This window comes from Mobula birostris, chromosome 10 (genome assembly GCF_030028105.1).
Source record: "Mobula birostris isolate sMobBir1 chromosome 10, sMobBir1.hap1, whole genome shotgun sequence".
NCBI classification, from domain to species: Eukaryota; Metazoa; Chordata; class Chondrichthyes; order Myliobatiformes; family Myliobatidae; genus Mobula; species Mobula birostris.
Genome location: NC_092379.1, coordinates 15172019 through 15189423, shown reverse-complemented (window position 1 = coordinate 15189423; position 17405 = coordinate 15172019). Strand labels below are relative to the sequence as shown.

At 47.8% G+C, this 17405-nt stretch overlaps 1 protein-coding gene across 3 annotated transcripts in view; it reads left to right on the top strand.

Annotated features, from left to right (window-relative positions):
• Positions 1-17405, top strand: part of LOC140203839 (RAS guanyl-releasing protein 1-like) — a 204044-nt gene that overhangs the window by 5282 nt on the left and 181357 nt on the right. The window contains exons 1-2 of one of the 3 annotated variants that reach the window (XM_072269961.1): positions 3631-3735; positions 6155-6363. The exons of 1 other annotated variant lie outside the window; for it this stretch is intronic. The gene's annotated coding sequence lies outside the window, so the exon portion shown is untranslated. Of the gene's footprint in view, positions 1-3629; positions 3736-6154; positions 6364-17405 lie in introns of those variants that run through there. One more of the 3 variants, XM_072269962.1, reaches the window with a different exon arrangement.

Genomic DNA, 17405 nt, shown 5'->3' with positions numbered 1-17405 from the left:
TTGACTGCTTCACTGGAGCAGGTGGTGAGAACTGTGCACGACCAAGGTTGTCTATCAAAGTTCAAAGTAAAACTTATTATCGGAGTGCATACATATCACCACATGAAACACTGAGACTCTTATCCCTTAGCGAATCTATAGAACAGTAACTGTAAACAGGATCAATAAACAACAAACTGTGCAAAACACAAATATAAATAAGTAGCAATAAATAATGAGAGCATGAAATAACAGTATAAGGAGTCCTTAAAGTGAGATCCTCTGATGTGGGAACACCAGAAATAGAATGAGTGTAGGTATCCCCTTTTGTTCAAGAGCCTGATGGTTGAGGGGTCGTAACTGTTCCTGAACCTGGTGGTGCGAGTCCTGAGGCTCTTGTACTTTCTTCCTGATGGCAGCAGCGAGAAAAGAGCATGGCCTGGGTGGTGGGGGTCCCTGTCGATGGGTGCTGCTTTTCTACGGCAGCGTTTCATGTAGATGTGACCAGCGTTACATGTAAGCTTACCAACGTGCCCCTGATGTAAAGCACTCCCTCTGACAATAGGAGATCACAACAGGATGCTGGAAAGCTGGTGCACTGCCTATAGCTCAGAACCCTTTCAATGAACGCACATGTCAATGATGGCTCTTCGGCATTAGCACAGCTTCTGACGACTTGGGGGAGTGGGGTGGGGGGAAGTGGTAAGAAGCTGATGATCCTGTCTTGGGCCTGGCAGACAACATGTGGTCTACAGGACAGCACTGACCCCTGCCCTCCTACAGATATATAGACCAGACCATGGGTATTGTCCACAGGTTTATTTTCCTTCAGCAAACCTTCTCTTCCATACACAAAGTATTTTTGTATTTGCACGATTTGTCAAGTTTCGTCTGAAAGGTTCATGCATTTATGTGCAATCTGGGACTTGGTGCATGGGCTGTCGGCTACTTCATCTGTTGCGTGGTTGGACCTGGTGCGTGACTATGACGCGCAGCTATGGTGTTGTCCTGTGGCTCAGGAGACTGACCTACATTTCGTATGCAGGCTGGTGGAACTGTTTCCCTGCCAGGCTGATTTTCTCTCCTGAGGGATGTTTGTGAACACCACGGGGTGGGGGAAGAGGTGTGGGACGGGTGGCAGAGAAGGAGTGACGGGGCTGGGGGATGACGTGGGTGTAGACACACCCAGCACTGAGGCACCAGGCAAAGTCACTTGATTCCAAACAATTGGTTTATTGATCATTACAGAATGTCTCTCTGGTGCTTCCCTCTCCCTCCCCTCTCCCTTCCCCTTTTCCCAACCAGGATTCCCCTCTCCCTGCCCCCTTCCCACTCTCAGTCCACAAGAGAGACTCATATCAGAGTCAGGTTTATCATCACTCACATATGTCATGAAATTTGTTTTTTTTTGTGGCAGCAGTACAGTGCAATACATAAAATTACTACAGTACTGTGCAAAAGTCTTAGGCACCCTAGCTCTATCTATCTATATATATATATCTAAGACTACTGCACATTATTAGATTATGAGGACACTCAGTCCTCGTTTATTGTCATTTAGAAATGCATGCATTAAAAAATGATACAATGTTCCTCCGGTATGATATCACAAGAAAACACAAGACAGACCAAGACTAAAACTGACAAAACCACACAATTATAACATATAGTTACAACAGTGCAAAGCAATACCACAATTTGATACAGAGCAGACCATGGGCACGGTAAAAAAAAGTCTCAAAGTTCCGATGGCCTCATCATCTCACGCAGACGGTAGAAGGGAGAAACTCTCCCCTCCATGAACCTCCAAGCACCGCAAACTTGCTGATGCAGCACCATTGGAAGCACCCGACCGCAGCGGACTCTGAGTTGGTCCGAAAACTTCGAGCCTCCGACCAGCCCTCCAACACAGCCTCTCCGAGCACCACCCTCTGCCGAGCGCTTTGACCCCGCCCCGGCCGCCGAGCAACAAGCAAAGCAGAGGACTCGGGGCCTTGTACGTACTTTGATAATAAAAAAATTTACTTTGAGCTTTAAAGTAGAGAAGAAATTCTCTGGAACGGCAGGCGGTGATAATATAGGCCGCACAGGGATCAGGTAGGACACCATATCCCTATGGTACGATACCACCAGGATCAGGGTTTGGGGGCCCCAACTACTCACAGTATACATCAGTGTTAGGAATGAGTTGGATATTTCTAAATTTGGCTATGACCCATATCTGGGTGTCAATGTGAGCTATGATGAGACCCCGAAAGATCTCAAGATGACTTGGACAAGTTAAGTAAGCGGGTAGATAAATTAGAATCAGAACCAGGTTTAATATCGCCAGTACGAGGAAATTTGCAGATGCTGGAATTACAAGCAACGCACATAGAAGGGTCCCGGCCCGAAACGTTGACTGTACCTCTTCCTATAGATGCTGCCTGGCCTGCTGCGTTCACCAGCATTTTTTACGTGTGTTGCTTAATATTGCCAGTGTATCACTCGAAATGTCAGCTTGTTCACTTCCCTCTGGGGATGCTGCCTGGCCTGCTGAGGTCCCCCGGCCGTTGTGTGTTGATGCAGATGCAAAAAGCTGTTAAGAAGGCGGTTGTTTTAAGATGGTGCTGGTGAATCTCGGAGACTTCTGTTTGGTAACAAGGAAAGCAACTAAATATTTTGCTAATCATACTTTTTTCTGGCAAATGATCATCGCAAGTCGCTTCCCTTTGGACTTGGGGGCAGTTCGATGCGGCAGAGCGGAGCCGAGAGCGAGGAAGACCCGAGGTTTGATTGCTTCAAGCACCATGCCGAATCGGAAGGGTTGGTTACGGGCCGAATCGAGGCGGCTGGGTCCAGGCCCAGGGTGCACTGTTTGGACGCCGATCTAGGTGTCGAGTACAGACTGAAAAGGTCAGAGCGAGGGATGGGGCCTGTTGGGCTTGCTGCTTCGCGATGTTTACTCGGTTCTGCGCTGAGCTACCGATCTCGGACAAGAGAAGATCTGCAGGTGCTGGAAGTCAAAGCAATGCGCGCAAAATGCTGGAGGAACTCAGCAGGCCAGGAAAAGAGTAAACAGTCGACGTTTCGGGCCGAGACCCTTCATCAGGAGATGGGCGCCCAACTCTCTTTGCGGACTCAGTTCAGAACGCTGTTTGCTTGCGGTTATTACCTGCATTATTCATTGTTTCTTTTCTCTCTCTGTATATTAGGTGTCCGATGGGTCTTTTTCTTTTGGGGTCCTTTAGCGTTTCTTTGTTTTGTGGCTGCCTGTAAGGAGACAAATCTCAGGGTTGTATAATGTATATGTACTTTGACAAAGAACGTACTTTGAACTTTGAGCAAGTTGTCCCTCGTTGAAAGAGGTTTGGAGTAGAACGGGGGCTCCCAACCATTTTTTTTTTACACCATGGACCAATACAATTAAGCAAGGGGTCCGTGGATCTTAGGTTGGAAAGCCCTGGAGGAGAGGATCAGGAATGCAATCCTACAGCTTTGCAGGGGACTGGGGAGGTCTTAAATTACTAAATTTTGGAGAAAAAGAAAACATTGATGTATGCAAGGCTTCTGTTTGGGCTAGATAAGCTTGGATAGAGGGAGTGTGTTTCCCTTGGGTGATAGGACTAGAATCAAACGTCACAGGGGCAGGATGTGGACTGGGATGAGAATTCCTTCGGGTGCTGTTCGTTCGGAGTTCTCCACCACCGGGGGCTGTGGAGGGAAGTTTCCCAAATGCATTTGAAGAGGAGGTGGACCGATTCCTAGACGCAGATGGTATCAAATGTTCTGTGTGGGGAATTCTGAGAGGAAATGGGGGGAGGGTTGGAGGAAGAGGAGGGGGGTTTGGAGGAAGTGGTGGAGGAACAGTTTGTGTTTATGTTTCTACTGATGGTGTCCAGGTAGAAAGGAGTGTTTCTACTGATGGGATTGAGTCTTGCAGCTCCTATTCTGCTTGTAAGACAGAGTCAGTATCTCAGCACGAGTGATTAGCGTTACCGCATCATAATTCCAGGCAACTGGGTTCAAACCTGACCTTGGGTCCTAGCCCAGAGATGCAAGTGTTCCCTGTCAGTGTGTGCTCCCCCCCCCCCCCCGCAGTGCTCCTGTCCCTCGTGGCAGTTCCAAGACGTGCTGGTTAAGTGGCCTCCGTAAATGGCGCCGGGTGCAGCACCGTACAGTCCGGCCGGAGAGGGTTCTAGGCGAATTGCGTTGAAGGGGATGTGGGAGGTTAAGTGGGATTGGTACAGATCAGTGCGTGAAGCTTGCAAGGATGTACTGGGGGTGGGGAGCCTGATGAGATGACGCCGCCCGTGTGAGAATGTCCCGCCGTGGGCCCGGGCGTGTAATGGCAAAGCTGCAGGAAGGTGTAAACTCAGCCAGGTCCATCATGGGCACTCGCCTCCCCAGCAGCTGGGACTCCTTCAAAAGGCAGTGCCTCAAAAAGGGGGCATCCATCATTAAGGACCCCCCCCCCCACCATCCCTAGAACATGTCCTGGTCCTATGGCTACCATCAGGGAGGAGGCACTGGAGCCTGAAGACACACACTCAAAGATTCAGGAACAGCTGCTTCCCTTTGCCGTCCGATTTCTGAATGGACATTGAATCCATCAACACTACCTCAGCATTTTGCCTCTCTTTTTGCACTGCTTTTTGAATATAATTCTCTTTTTCTTATACACTATAATTTATTATTATGTGTTACGATGTTCTGCTGCTGCAGAACAAAATATTCACGGCATATGCGTGATGATAAATCTGATTCGGACTTGCGTTCCGTCATGGAGTGAGTGAGTGTGTGTGTGTTTTGGGGTTTGTGTCCCACCATGGACTGCGCATGTGTGTGTGTGTAAAACAGAGGTCCCACTGCAAACTGTATACGCAACGGGGCCTGTGTGTCTCTCTGCAGACCCTCTGTGTGTCTATGTATTAGGGTCTGTGTGTCCCACCAAGGACAGTGTGTGTGTACAAAATGTGTCTGTATGTCCTATCACTGTGCACGTAGACAGGGATTGAGGATCTCGGACTCTACGTGTCTCTGCAGTGTCTGAGCCTTTATACATATTCAATTTGCTTCCTCATACGTAGAAACATACAAAACCTACAGCAAAATACAGGCCCTTCGGCCCACAAAGCTGTGCCGAACATGTCCTTACCTTAGAACTATTTAGGCTTACCCATAGCCCTTTATTTTTCTAAGCTCCGTGTACTGATCCAGGAGTCTCTTAAAAGACCCTATCGTTTCCGCCTCCACCACCGCAGTGGGCCGAAGGGCCTGTATTGTGCTGTACATGCACAATGATGGGACATACAGACACATTCCACGCACTCACCACTCTCTGTATAAAAAGCTTACCCCTGACATCTCCTCTGTACCTACTTACAAGCTCCTTAAAACTATGCCCTCTTGTGCTAGCCATTTCAGCCCTGGGAGAAAGTCTCTGACTATCCACACAATCAATGCCTCTCATTATTTTGTACTTTGGCAGTCCATGAAGTACGTGGGAGAGCATGATTATTAACGGAATCTAACGTGATTTGGGGAACAAAGTGGGCAATTCCGATTTGTCTGCATTATTGGGATTGTGTGGATCTGAGGGGTTTCCCTGGAAGCTGGTTCTGTCCCTCTCCTTCACGTCTGTCTGAATCCAGTTCAGATTCAGAATCAGGTTTAATATCACCAGAACGAGTCATATAGTTTGTTATTATGTGGCAGCATTACAATGCACTACATAATAATGAAAAACTGTAATATATATTAGTGCAAAAAGAGAGAAAAAAAAGTAGTGAGGCAGCGTTCATGGGTTCAATGTCCATTCAGCAACCCGATGGCAGTGGGGAAGAATTTATTCCTGAATCGTTGAGTGTTTCAAGTTTCTGTACCTCCTCCCTGATGGCAGCAGTGAGAAGGGGGCATGACCTGGATGGTGGGGGTCCTTAATGATAGATGCTGCCTCTTTTGAGGCTTTGCTCCTCAAAGATGCCCCGGACACCCAGGACGCTGGTGCCTATGACGAGCTGACGTGAGTTCACACCTTTCTGCAGCTCCTCTCCAGTTGATACTATCTGTAAACTTGATGTGATTTTGAGCTGGCGGTGAGATTCCGGCCTGTCCTGTTGAAACCTGCCACTCCTGTCCTCTTTCCACAACTGATTCTGCTCTGGTGATCTCTTTGTTCCATGTTCTGAGGCAGCTGAATTTCCACAACCCTTGTCCTGATCCACACCCGTTGCGGTAAGTGGAAGCCATGGTGCGGAGATTCACTGGGCTATCAACAGAGAAACAGACACAGAGTGCTGGAGGGACTCAGCAAGCCAGCCGGCATCTGTGGAGATGAGTAAACAGTCGACGTTTCAGGCCGAGGCCCTTCTTCAGGACTGGAAAGGAAGAGGAGAAGTCAGGGTAAGAAGGTGGGGGGGGGAAGGGGAAGAAGAGGTACAAGGTGATAGGTGAAGCTGGGAGAGGGGAAGGGAGTCAAATAAAGAGTTGAGAATTTGATTGTTGAGAGAGATGACAGGCTGGAGAAGTGGGAATCTGCTAGGAGAGGACAGAGGCCATGGAAGAAAGGGAAGGGGATGGAACACCAGCGGAGGTGATGGGCAGGTAAGGAGATCAGGTGAGAGAGGGGAATGGTGAAGGGGACGAGGGGGGCAGTTTGTGTCTGTACTCCTTGGCGTTTGGAAAGATGAGCAGTGACTGCTCAAGCATAAGGAGGTTTGGCAGATGGATATTGAGGTGTTGAGTGGGTGACTAACAAACAAGAGCCCACAGCTGCGAAAGAAATGGCCGGACATTTGAAACAGAGATGTGTTTTTAATACCCTCAGTGCGGTGATGGCCATATTGTTGGATATATTGAGGGCACAGACCAATAAATACTTGAAAGGTTGAGGGTGAGGGCGAACTGGCACAGAAGGGGAGTGGAGGCCGGCGAGGATCAACCACGAATGTTAGGGCAAGCCAGAGGGGCCGAGTGGGCTGACTGAAGCTCCTCTGTTCAATCCAGTTTACCCATCGCCACTCTGTGGCTGAATGACGTCAGTTCCTTGTTGAGCACCACTGTGGCATTTAAGAATCCTACCCTTGGTTTAAAGTATCTACTCCCTCCACTCCCCCCCCATGCTCTCCCTCTGTATCTTTGTAATTTCCTGTAGCCTGCAGGCTTGGGGCATCTGAGTGTCCCCATTAGTGGCCACAGCCAGTCCAGTGGAATTCCCTCTTCCCTTCTTCAAACAATGCTTGGCCAGCCTTTTACTTTCCTTCATATCTTACTGCGGCATTGACGTTTTGTTTAGCAACATCATATGTTTTTGCTAACGTAGGACTCTATTTAAATGTAGTAGTTGCTGTACCGTTGTCACCCGTCACGTCGCTTGGCTGTACAGCCTTTCGATGAGTTCCTTCCACCTACTGTGCATCCTGCCTTGTTTCCTTCCACCATCGACAGCTGACTCTTTCACTTTCTGCACCTCGCCTGCAAGTTTGGCATTTTAGCTACCAGCTCTAAGCAGACCAGATTGAGTAGGTGCCATTACAAAGAAGGCACGGCAGCTCCTCTGCGTTCTTAGAAGTTTGCAAAGATTCGGCACGTCATCTAAAACTTCGACAAACTTCTATAGATAAGTGGTGGAGAACGTGCTGGCTGGCCTCATCACGATCTGGTGCGGAAGCACCAGTGCCCTAGAATGGAAAATCCTCTGAAAGGCGGCCGATACAGCCCAGTCCATCACAGGCAAAGCCCTCCCCAACATTGATCACAAATGCAAGGAGCTCTGCCATGAGAAAGCTGCATCCCTCATCAAGGACCCCCACCATCCGGGTTATGCTCACTTCTCGCTGCTGACATCAAGAAGGAGGTGCAGGAGCCTTGGGTCCTACACCAGCAGGTTTAAAACCAGTTATTATCCTTCAGGCTCCTGAACCAGCGTGGATAACTTCACTCACCTCACTCTGAACTGATTCCACAACTTTCAAGGACTCTACAGCTCATTTTTAAAGAATTTTATTTACTTATTATTGTTACTACTGTTTCTTTTTCTCGGCTCAAGCTGGTAAAACCTGATGTACAGGCATAGCCAAGCACAATCGTTTCTCAATTGTTAGGATCTTTCGAACTATTTTAGTGGTGTTTAGTATTGTGGCTTTCTGCAGATTTATATAAATATTGCTGTGTTTGCCTAATTGATTAATGTGAAGTGACTTTGGGATGATACCACTTGTAGATATTACTTTTGGGACAAGTAAACCCTGTTTATGTTCCATAGTCTTTCAATTTCGTCTCTTAATTTGGCATATTTCTGGTGTTTTTCACTTATTGATTTCTGTTTGTTTCAAGTGGCTATATCTGTTATGCAAGTTGTTTTTGCTTGTTTATCCTGTAATATTAGATCCAGACAGTTTTTGTGAATTGCCCTATCTGTAATTATAGATCGGTTGTAATATAAATTGTAGGAACCTGACTCTAAAACTGGATCTGGGTTGTGTTTATATGGTTTATTTTATGAGTTTGTATCTTAAAGCAAGATTTCAGTGAATGATGTTTGCCAATTGATTGTGCCTGCGTTGGTAATCAGATTGAGTTAAACTGCTGCAGGATCCTGTAATATGTTGGATTGTTTCTGGTTTCTCTTGGCATTTTCTGCATTTATCATCTTAAATTTGTTGGTCTTTTATTATGTACTTTTGACCATCTTTTGTGTTCACCACCTGAATTGCCATAAATGAACCCCTTTGTTTCTGGGGAACGTCTCCAACTCTGATATTATTATTTCTTTATTTTGTACTTGCACAGTTTGTTTTCTTTTGCACATCGGTTGTTTGTCAGTCTTTGTGTGTAGTTTTTCATTGGTTATATTGTATTTCCATGTTCTACTGTGAATGCCCGCAGGAAAATGAATCTTGGGCTAGCATATGGTGACATACAAGTACTTTGATAGTAAATTTGACTCGGTGCCAATTCTTTGTCTCAAAGGTTGCCCTTTTGGCTACGTGAAGTTCTGCAGAATTGCAAGCAGTGGTTAGAGCTTGAAGTCAGATCAGATTTGCTGAACATTGAGTTACCAAGAACCAGCACTGATGTCAGAAGCAATCTGATTCATGCACTGACTATCACTTCAGTATTGTGACACTGCTAGAAAATTTTTAAAGAGCTACTCAACCACTCTGTTAAGTTCTTGAGCTGACGGTCTGCAATTGGTAATCCCACAGCTCTCTCTACCCCTTTCATTACAGGGCCTAAGGCTCCTGACCCCTTCCTGATGGCCAGAATGTCTGACCGTTAAAGGGAGGAGCAGCTGTACATTTACATACAGCACCATTCAAATGATGAAATACTTTAAATTGCAGCTTTGAGGAAATACTGGTGAAGGCAAATAACTGCAGAGAGTGGTATGGACAGCCCAGCACATCTGCAGATGTGAACTTCCCACTATTCAGGACATTTACAGAGACAGGTGCATAAAAAGGGCCCGAAGGATCACTGGGGACCCGAGTCACCCCAACCACAAACTGTTCCAGTTGCTACCATCCGGGAAACAGTACCACAGCATAAAAGCCAGGACCAACAGGCTCCAAGACAGCTTCTTCGGCCAGACTGATTAATTCATGCCAATGCAATTGTATTTCTATGCTATATTGACTGTCCTGTTGTACGTACAATTTATTATAAATTGCACGTTGCACATTTAGACGGAGACGTAAACGTAAAGATTTTTACTCCTCATGTCTACGAAGGATGCAAGTAATAGAGTCGATTCAATTCAATGCAGAATAAAGCTGAGAACGTGATTTGCACCCTCCTTGAAAGTGAGCCGTTTGGCTGTGGAGTCAGTTCCACGTTGCAGTGAGTGAAGTTGCCCAGGCTGGTGCAGGAACCTGATGATTGTAGGGTAATAACCCAGAAGCAGAAACAGGTGGAATATCATTGGTATGTGTTGTGGAATTTGTTGTCATGTGGCAGCAGTATATTGCAATGGATAAGAAAAACTGAAGAGCAGTGAAGTGTGTGTGTGTATATTATATATGCTAAGCTAAATAAGGTAGTGCAAAAAAGTAGTGAGCTAGTTCAGGGGTTCAATATCCATTCAGAAATCGGACAGCAGAGGGGAAGAAGCTGTGAGAGTATGGGCCTTCAGGCTTCTTTACCTCCTCCCTAATGGCAGCAATGAGAACAAGACAGGACCTGGGTGATTTGGGGTGTGGGAGGGGGGAGTGGGTCCTTAACGATGGATGCTGTCTCTTTCTTGTTTTTTGAGACCTTGCTCCTTGAAGAAGTCCTGGACATCAGTCGGCCCCATGACGGAGCTGGCTGAGTTTACACCTTCCTGCCGCTTGTTTCGATCCCCGTGCCCTGGCTCCGCCCGCCACTCCGTGCCAGCCGTTGACGCAGCCGGTTAGAATGCTCTCCACGGAAACGTGCCAATGCCTTTGGTGGCACGCAAACTCCGAATGAGATATAGCTGCTGCCGTGCCTTCTCTGTTGCCGTTGCTCAACCTGGTGCTGTGGGGCCCAAGTCTCCGTATACCTACTTCCTGATGGCAGGACTGTCTGACCGTCAGCCTGTAAAAGGAGGAACAGGTGTATGTTTAAATTTAGCGCAATTCAAATGCTGTTCTACGTATAAATTGTAACTGTGAGGAAATTCAGGCAAAGACAAGGTCGATTCCTCTTAACAGAGAATTCTGCTGGGAGATTTCAATTGATATCAATTGAATTGACTTTATTTCTTACATCCTTCAGATACATGAGGAGTAAACATCTTTATCTTATGTCTCTGTCTAAATGTGCAATGTGCAATCATAGTAATTTATAATAAATAGGACAACGATGTAACATATAAATACACTCAAATCAGCATGAGTTAATCAGGCTGATGGCCTGGTGGAAGAAGCTGCCCCGGAGCCTGTTGCTCCTGGCTTTTATGCTGTTGGACCGTTTCCTGGATGATAGCAGCTGGAATAGACTGTGGTTGGGGTGACTTGGGTCCCCAGTGATCCTTCGGGCCCTTTTTTCACACTGTCTTTGTAAATGTCCTGAATAGTGGGAAGTTCACATCTACAGATGGGCTGGGCTGTCCGCACCACTCTCTGCAGAGTCCTGCGATTGAGGAAAGTACAGTTCCCATGCCAGGCAGTGATGCAGCCAGTCAGGATGCTCTCAATTGTGCCCCTGTAGAAAGTTCTTAGGATTTGGGGCCCATACCAAACTTCTTCAACTGTCTGAGGTGAAAGAGGCGCTGTTGTGCCTTTTTCACCACACAGCTGGTGTGTGCAGACCACGTGAGATCCTCGGTGATGTGGATGCTGAGGAACTTAAAGCTGTTCACTCTCTCAACTCCAGATCCATTGATGTCAATAGGGGTTAGCCCGTCTCCATTCCTCCTGTAGTCCACAACCAGCTCCTTTGCTTTTGCGACATTGAGGGAGAGGCCGTTTTCTTGACACCATGACTTCTTCCTTGTAGGCCTTATCAAGGTGTATAAAGTTATCAGTAGCTCAGAGAGACTAAATAGGAAAGATCTATATCTCTTTTTAAATTTATATATAAATCTTTATTTTTTATATAGTTCTTTATAATTTATAATTGTTGAATGTTGTTGTTTTGCTTTGTGTCCTGACCAGCACATCACAGCAAATTCCTAAATGTATATGGCAGATAACGTTGATCTTCAAAACCATGGACAATTATTTAAAGCAGGGGTTCTCAGCCTTTTTTTTTAATACCATGGACCCCTACCATTAACCGAGGGGTCTGGAGACCGTAGGTTGGGATCCCCTGATTGAAAGTAATTTGTATAAAGATTATAGAGGATATGCAGAAATATTTTTCGCCCTGCACAGTGGCGTGGTAGCGCGGCCACCTCAGAACGCCAGCGAGCTGCGTTCTGCTGCTGTCCCCGTGGAGTCTGCATGTTCCCTTTGTGACCGTGTGGGATTCCTCCCCCCTTCCTGAGAGCTCCCATTTCCTCCCACACCCCCCAGTACGTGCTGGCTGGTGGGTTAATTGCTCCCGGTTTGTAGGTGGTGGGGGTGGAATCTTGAGGGGATGTGGGGAAAATGAAACTGAGCTGGTGTAAGTGGACTGACAGACCCGACTCAATGGGCAGAAGGGTCTGATTCTGAGCCGCGTGACTTTGTGACTCCGGGCTGGAAGGAATCTGGAAGTCGTCAGTTTAACACGAAACATAATCTGTCTTCACTTTTAAATAGTCCTCAGGCACATGTCTGAAGTCTGTGACCAGGGCTGGTAGGTCTGGTAAGGCTGCCTAGCACAAGCACATCAGGGGCAGAATGGCCTCCCTCTAGGTCGTCCTCCTGTGATTCTGTGTAATTTGTGTTACCCACTGGGAGGTCCCATAACCGGCCACGTGTTGAGGTTTGGATCAATATTTTGCCATGTTGGTCACTGTAACTGTTTAGGAAGTTGACATACTCATTTAGACTTCAGCAAGTATTATGGAACTTTCCTCCACTAACCTTTGCCCTTTGAGCGGAGGGAGGCTGCGCGGGCTGGACGGTGGACCAAGAGGAAGGTTCGCCTCCTCGGGTAATCTAGATCTTGGGATTGCAGAAAGAGAAGGGGGTGACACATCGACTTTGAAGATTCCTTGTGTCAGAGGGATGTGAGCATTTTGGTGTTTTGTTGGAGCCTGTGTGTTCGTCCATCGTTGACATCGATGAGGACCTCAACACCATTATGATGGTGTCGAGACTAGCGCGTAATTTGGATTTAAGTGCGGGAGAGTTGCGCAGCGTCAGCCTCACTCTCTCGTCCCAATTCTCATCTGGATCCAGTGGCAAGACAGAGTCTAGACGGCTGGAGATGGGACGAGGCGCAGTGGATGACCAGGACGTCTTCTGTGTCTTGTCCTGCTCTACACGTTCCACGACGCTTGCAGAGACCGCCTTCTTGACCGTTGGACCTTCCATTGGTCTCTTCTGCTCAATCTGCCGGAGTCTGTCTTCACATGCTGGGATAGACAACTCCCTATCTCACCAAGGGTTTGAGACCCGTCGGCTGCCCTCACCTGGTTTAGCTGGCTCGTCGAAGCCGTTGCCCGGGGTGTGGCCGCTGTCACATGCAAACAGCTACGGGGAGCCACAGGTGAGAGCTGAGTGCCAGGTGGGGACCAAAGGTGGACTAACCGCCCTGAAAAGGACGCGACATATTCCCCCACCAGAGGTGCTACCCCTCCCTGACACCCCATACACACCAGATGTTGGAGCCACTGAAGGCTCAGAGGCTGAAGTAGACTTTGGTCAACTGGGTATCCAGGTTGATGTATGCCAGGTAGGAAAGTGGTACTGAGGCCTGGATCAAATCAGCCATGATCTATTTGAAAGGCAGTGCAGGCTAAAGAGCTGAATAGCCTATTCTTGCTCCTAGTTCTTCCTTGTGCTCAACCCCCAGCCAAGAATTTGCGCTGATCTTCTGGGTCCTCATCTGAGTCCTGAATATAATTGGTGGAGGGGGGGTAGAAATTACCTTGGCCACTGTTGAATAAGGTGGTAATGGACTCGATCACCCCAAGGTCCTATGGAGATCTTGGTGAACAGTCACAAGGTGAAGTATTGTGCCCAGTTCTGGGGTGAGGGGGGTTTCAGTCAGGAGGAAGTGGAAACTTTGCAGGGGAGGGGTGTAGAAGTGTTTTCCAAAATGCTTCTAGGGATGAGGAATTTTTGTGGATTTGATAGAATAGGGAAGATTTTTAAAAATTGTTTAATTAGAGATTTAAAACAGAGAAGGCCCTTCTAGGCCTTCCAGCTGCTCCAACAGGAATCCCCTCCCCCCGACTTACCCCTGGTTTAACCCCAGCCTAATCACGGGGCAGCTTAGAGTGGCCGACTAACCTACCAACCGACACGTCTTTGGACTGTGGGAGGAAACTGGAGCACCCGGAGGAAACCCACGCAGTCATGGGGGAGAACACACATCCTCGTTAGAGGATGACATGGGAATTGAACTCCAAGCTCCTGCACTGTAATAGCATGGCACAGATTGCTTTGCTGCCATGGCTCCCTCAGATTAGATTAGGTTAGATTTACCTCTCGCGTGTACATCAAAACATTCAGTGAAATGTTAACATCCAACAGAACGGATCCATGCTAAGGGAAGCCCATAGGCATTGCCACATGTTCTGGCACCACATAGAATGCCCACAAAATTCAGCAGTACATGTTCCCAAACAGCAAGTTCCCAATTTATAATAAACAACAACAGCAAAACAAGCCCCTTCCCCCCCACCTAGTTTCACCGAAATCCGCCATCTTGTACTCCTTCCCCTCCCCCACTTTCTTATTCTGGCTTCTACCCCCGCCTGTCCAGTCCTGATGCAAGACCTTGGCCCAAAACATCAGCCATCTATTCCTCTCCTTAGATGAGGAGCCCGGGCTGGCTTTGATGGGCCGAATGGCTCCCAATCTGTAATTGCTCTGCATAGCCCGTGACCCTTCGCCTAGGCTCACGGTCAGTGGGTCATCAGGAACTTGCCTTTTCCTCGGACCTCCTCATGGGTGAAACAGCGGGTCGCTGCTCCTGTTTCCCGATCCGCGCCCCCACGATCCTCGACGGATGAGGCCCCAGTGAAGAGCCAGGCGTGGCAATCCGGATGCCGTCACTGAAACTGCTCCAGGGACAGCCGTCTCTGAACCTACTCCTCAACTCGACACAGTAAAATACTCCCCTCTCGCCCAAATATCTGTAAGCATCGGTAGAGTGAGGCTCCCCTTCTCCCCCCACCCTTCCTTTCCAAGCCCGAAACGAGTAAACAGTTGACGCTTCCATCAGTGCTTCCTGACCTGCTGAGTTCTTCCAGCATTTTGTGCGTGTGTTACTCCAGACCTACAGAATTTCCTGTGTCTTGGACAGGGTGAATTCACTCAGGGAGTGGTCAGCGTATGGAATGTAACACCAAAGAAGGTGGAGAGACATATACGTTGTGGTAAACCATGTATATATGTTGTAACTGGGTTACCTGTCTGGACACACCCCTCTGCTGACTGCCCCTGTGGCTCCTCCCACAGAGTCCTGTATAAAGGTGTTCGCCTTGCCCCTCCCCCTCAGTCCGGGGGCAGACACTCACTGTGGAGGTTGTATCGTACAGCGAATAAAAGCCTTTCTGTATTTTACCAAACCTCAGTCTTTTGGAGTAATTGAAGGTGCTTCATACGTTAACAACATTTCAAAGGGATTTGGATAGGATAGGTTTAGAAGGATACGGGCCAAATGTGGTCAGGTAGGACTAGCCTAAATGGGAATCTTGGTTAGCATGGATTGGGTGAGCCAAAAGGCCTTGTGTCTGCACTCTAGGTTTCTGTGCCTTTCCACAGGGTACGTCCTCACCATCAGGGACTTGGGGCCGCGTACAAGGGGCGTCGTGTCCCCAGTTTAAGACGGCGCCGGCGGACTTCTCAGCGACTTCTGGCTGGCGGCTCACGAAACAAGGAAAGCAACCAAGTAAATTTTAGTCACACTTTTTCCGTGGTAAACGATAATCGCGAGCAATAGTCTGTAAGTTCTCTTGAGATGTTTGGAGGCAATTCGGTGCGGCAGAACTGAGGAGAGGCGAGCAGTCGAGAGAGAGAGGAAGTCCCGCGGTTCGATTGATTTAAGCGCTGTAAGGAATTGGTAAAGGTCTGGTACAGGCCGAATCAAGGTGTCGGTGTCCAGGTCCCAGAGTGTATTGAAACGACTGAACCTGATGCTTGGACAATGATTTACGCTCCGGGCCTATTGAAAAAGCTGAGGATGTTGGGGCCTGAGGTGAGGGAGGGGCTGGTTCAGCTCACTGCTCGGCTCTGTGCTGAACTAAGGAACCCAGGGATGGGTTCTCCAGGATGCTATTTGCTTGTTTTTATTGTTTGCATGATTTGTTTTTTTTTTCTCCCTCCCCTGCCCTTCCTCCCACCCCACAATGGGTGTTTGGCAGCCTTCTTTCTTTTTAATAGGTTCTTTTGGGTTTCTTCGTCCTATGGCTGCCTGTTAGGAGGCAAATCTCGAGGTTGTGTATTGTATACACACTTCTATTTAGGAAAAAATGTACAGTACTTTAATCATAACATCTCGGAAACGAGCCCTCCCTTCTCCAGATCGGAGAATAAACTGTGCACACAGCAGACGGGGAAATGGTGACGTTACCACAGAAAAGAAAGGGCGTCTGATTTGGGCTCAGATGGAAGGGTGTTTGTAGGGGCGAGGCAGGCATCTTGGCGCGCACCCTCAAAGCTGGCAGCAGGAAGCACCAGGCCTTCTTCCTACTGTGTACAATGGCTCATCAGATGAACTTGTGCAAAAAGAAAATCCTCCGTGTTGCTGCTGTGCATTCTGGGTTGGGTGACATCGCTAAGAGGCCTGCTGTCTACAGATAGACTTGGAATACGCACTGGTAAAGACGATTATGCTCTGCTTTCTGTTTATTTTATCGCTGGAACCTTAGCATTTGGGCTCCACCCCACCTTGTGACTCTACAGCAACAGGGAAGGTATGACATCAGTTAAGTATGACAGGGAAGGTATGACGTCAGCCTGTCAGACACTGGAATGACGTGAACTTGATCTCATCAGAGCCGAGCGATGTTGGGAAGGATCCCCTGCTGGTAACTCAGGCAGAGTTCGACTTTCCACAGTGGAACCTTGCACAGGTGTCCCTATTGCATGTTATTTCAACTTGTGCAAGGAAGGAAAGGAAATACTTAATTCCCTCTGACACAGTAGGAGGCTGCTCAGCCCATCGAGTCAATGCTGACTCACAGAGCAATCATCAGGCGTGGGAGCAGAATTAGGCCATTCAGTCTGTCGAGACTGCTCCACCATTCCATCATGGTTGATTTATTATCTCTCTCAAACTCACTCTCCTGCTTCTCCCCATAACCTCTGACGCCCTAACTAATTGTTATCAGCATCCGCTTTAAATATACCCAATGACTAGGCCTCCACAGCCGCCTGTGGTAATGAATTCCCCAGATTCATCACCGACTGGCTAAAGAAATTCCTCCTCATCTCCATTCTCAATGGACGTCCTTCTATATTGAGGCTGTGCCCTCTGGTCCTTGACTCTCCCACCATAGGAAACAACCTCTCCACGTCCACTTTATCAAGGCCTGTCAATATATTTAAATAAAATCTCCTCTCATCCTTCTGAACTCCATTGTATACAGGCCTAGAGCCATCAAATGCTCCTCTCATATTTACCCTTTCATTCCTGGAACAATCTCGCGAACGTCCCCTGGAACCTCCCCAATGTCAGCACTTCTTTTCTTCCAAAACTGCTCACGATACTCCAAGTGTAGTCTGACCAACGCCTTCTAAATCCTCAGTATTACATCTTTGCTTTTATATTTTCATCCTCTTGAAATGAATGCTAACATCGCATTTGCTTCCCTTAACCACCACCTCAACCTGCAAGTTAAACTTTAGGACATCCTGCACAAAGACTCCCTCAGCACCTCT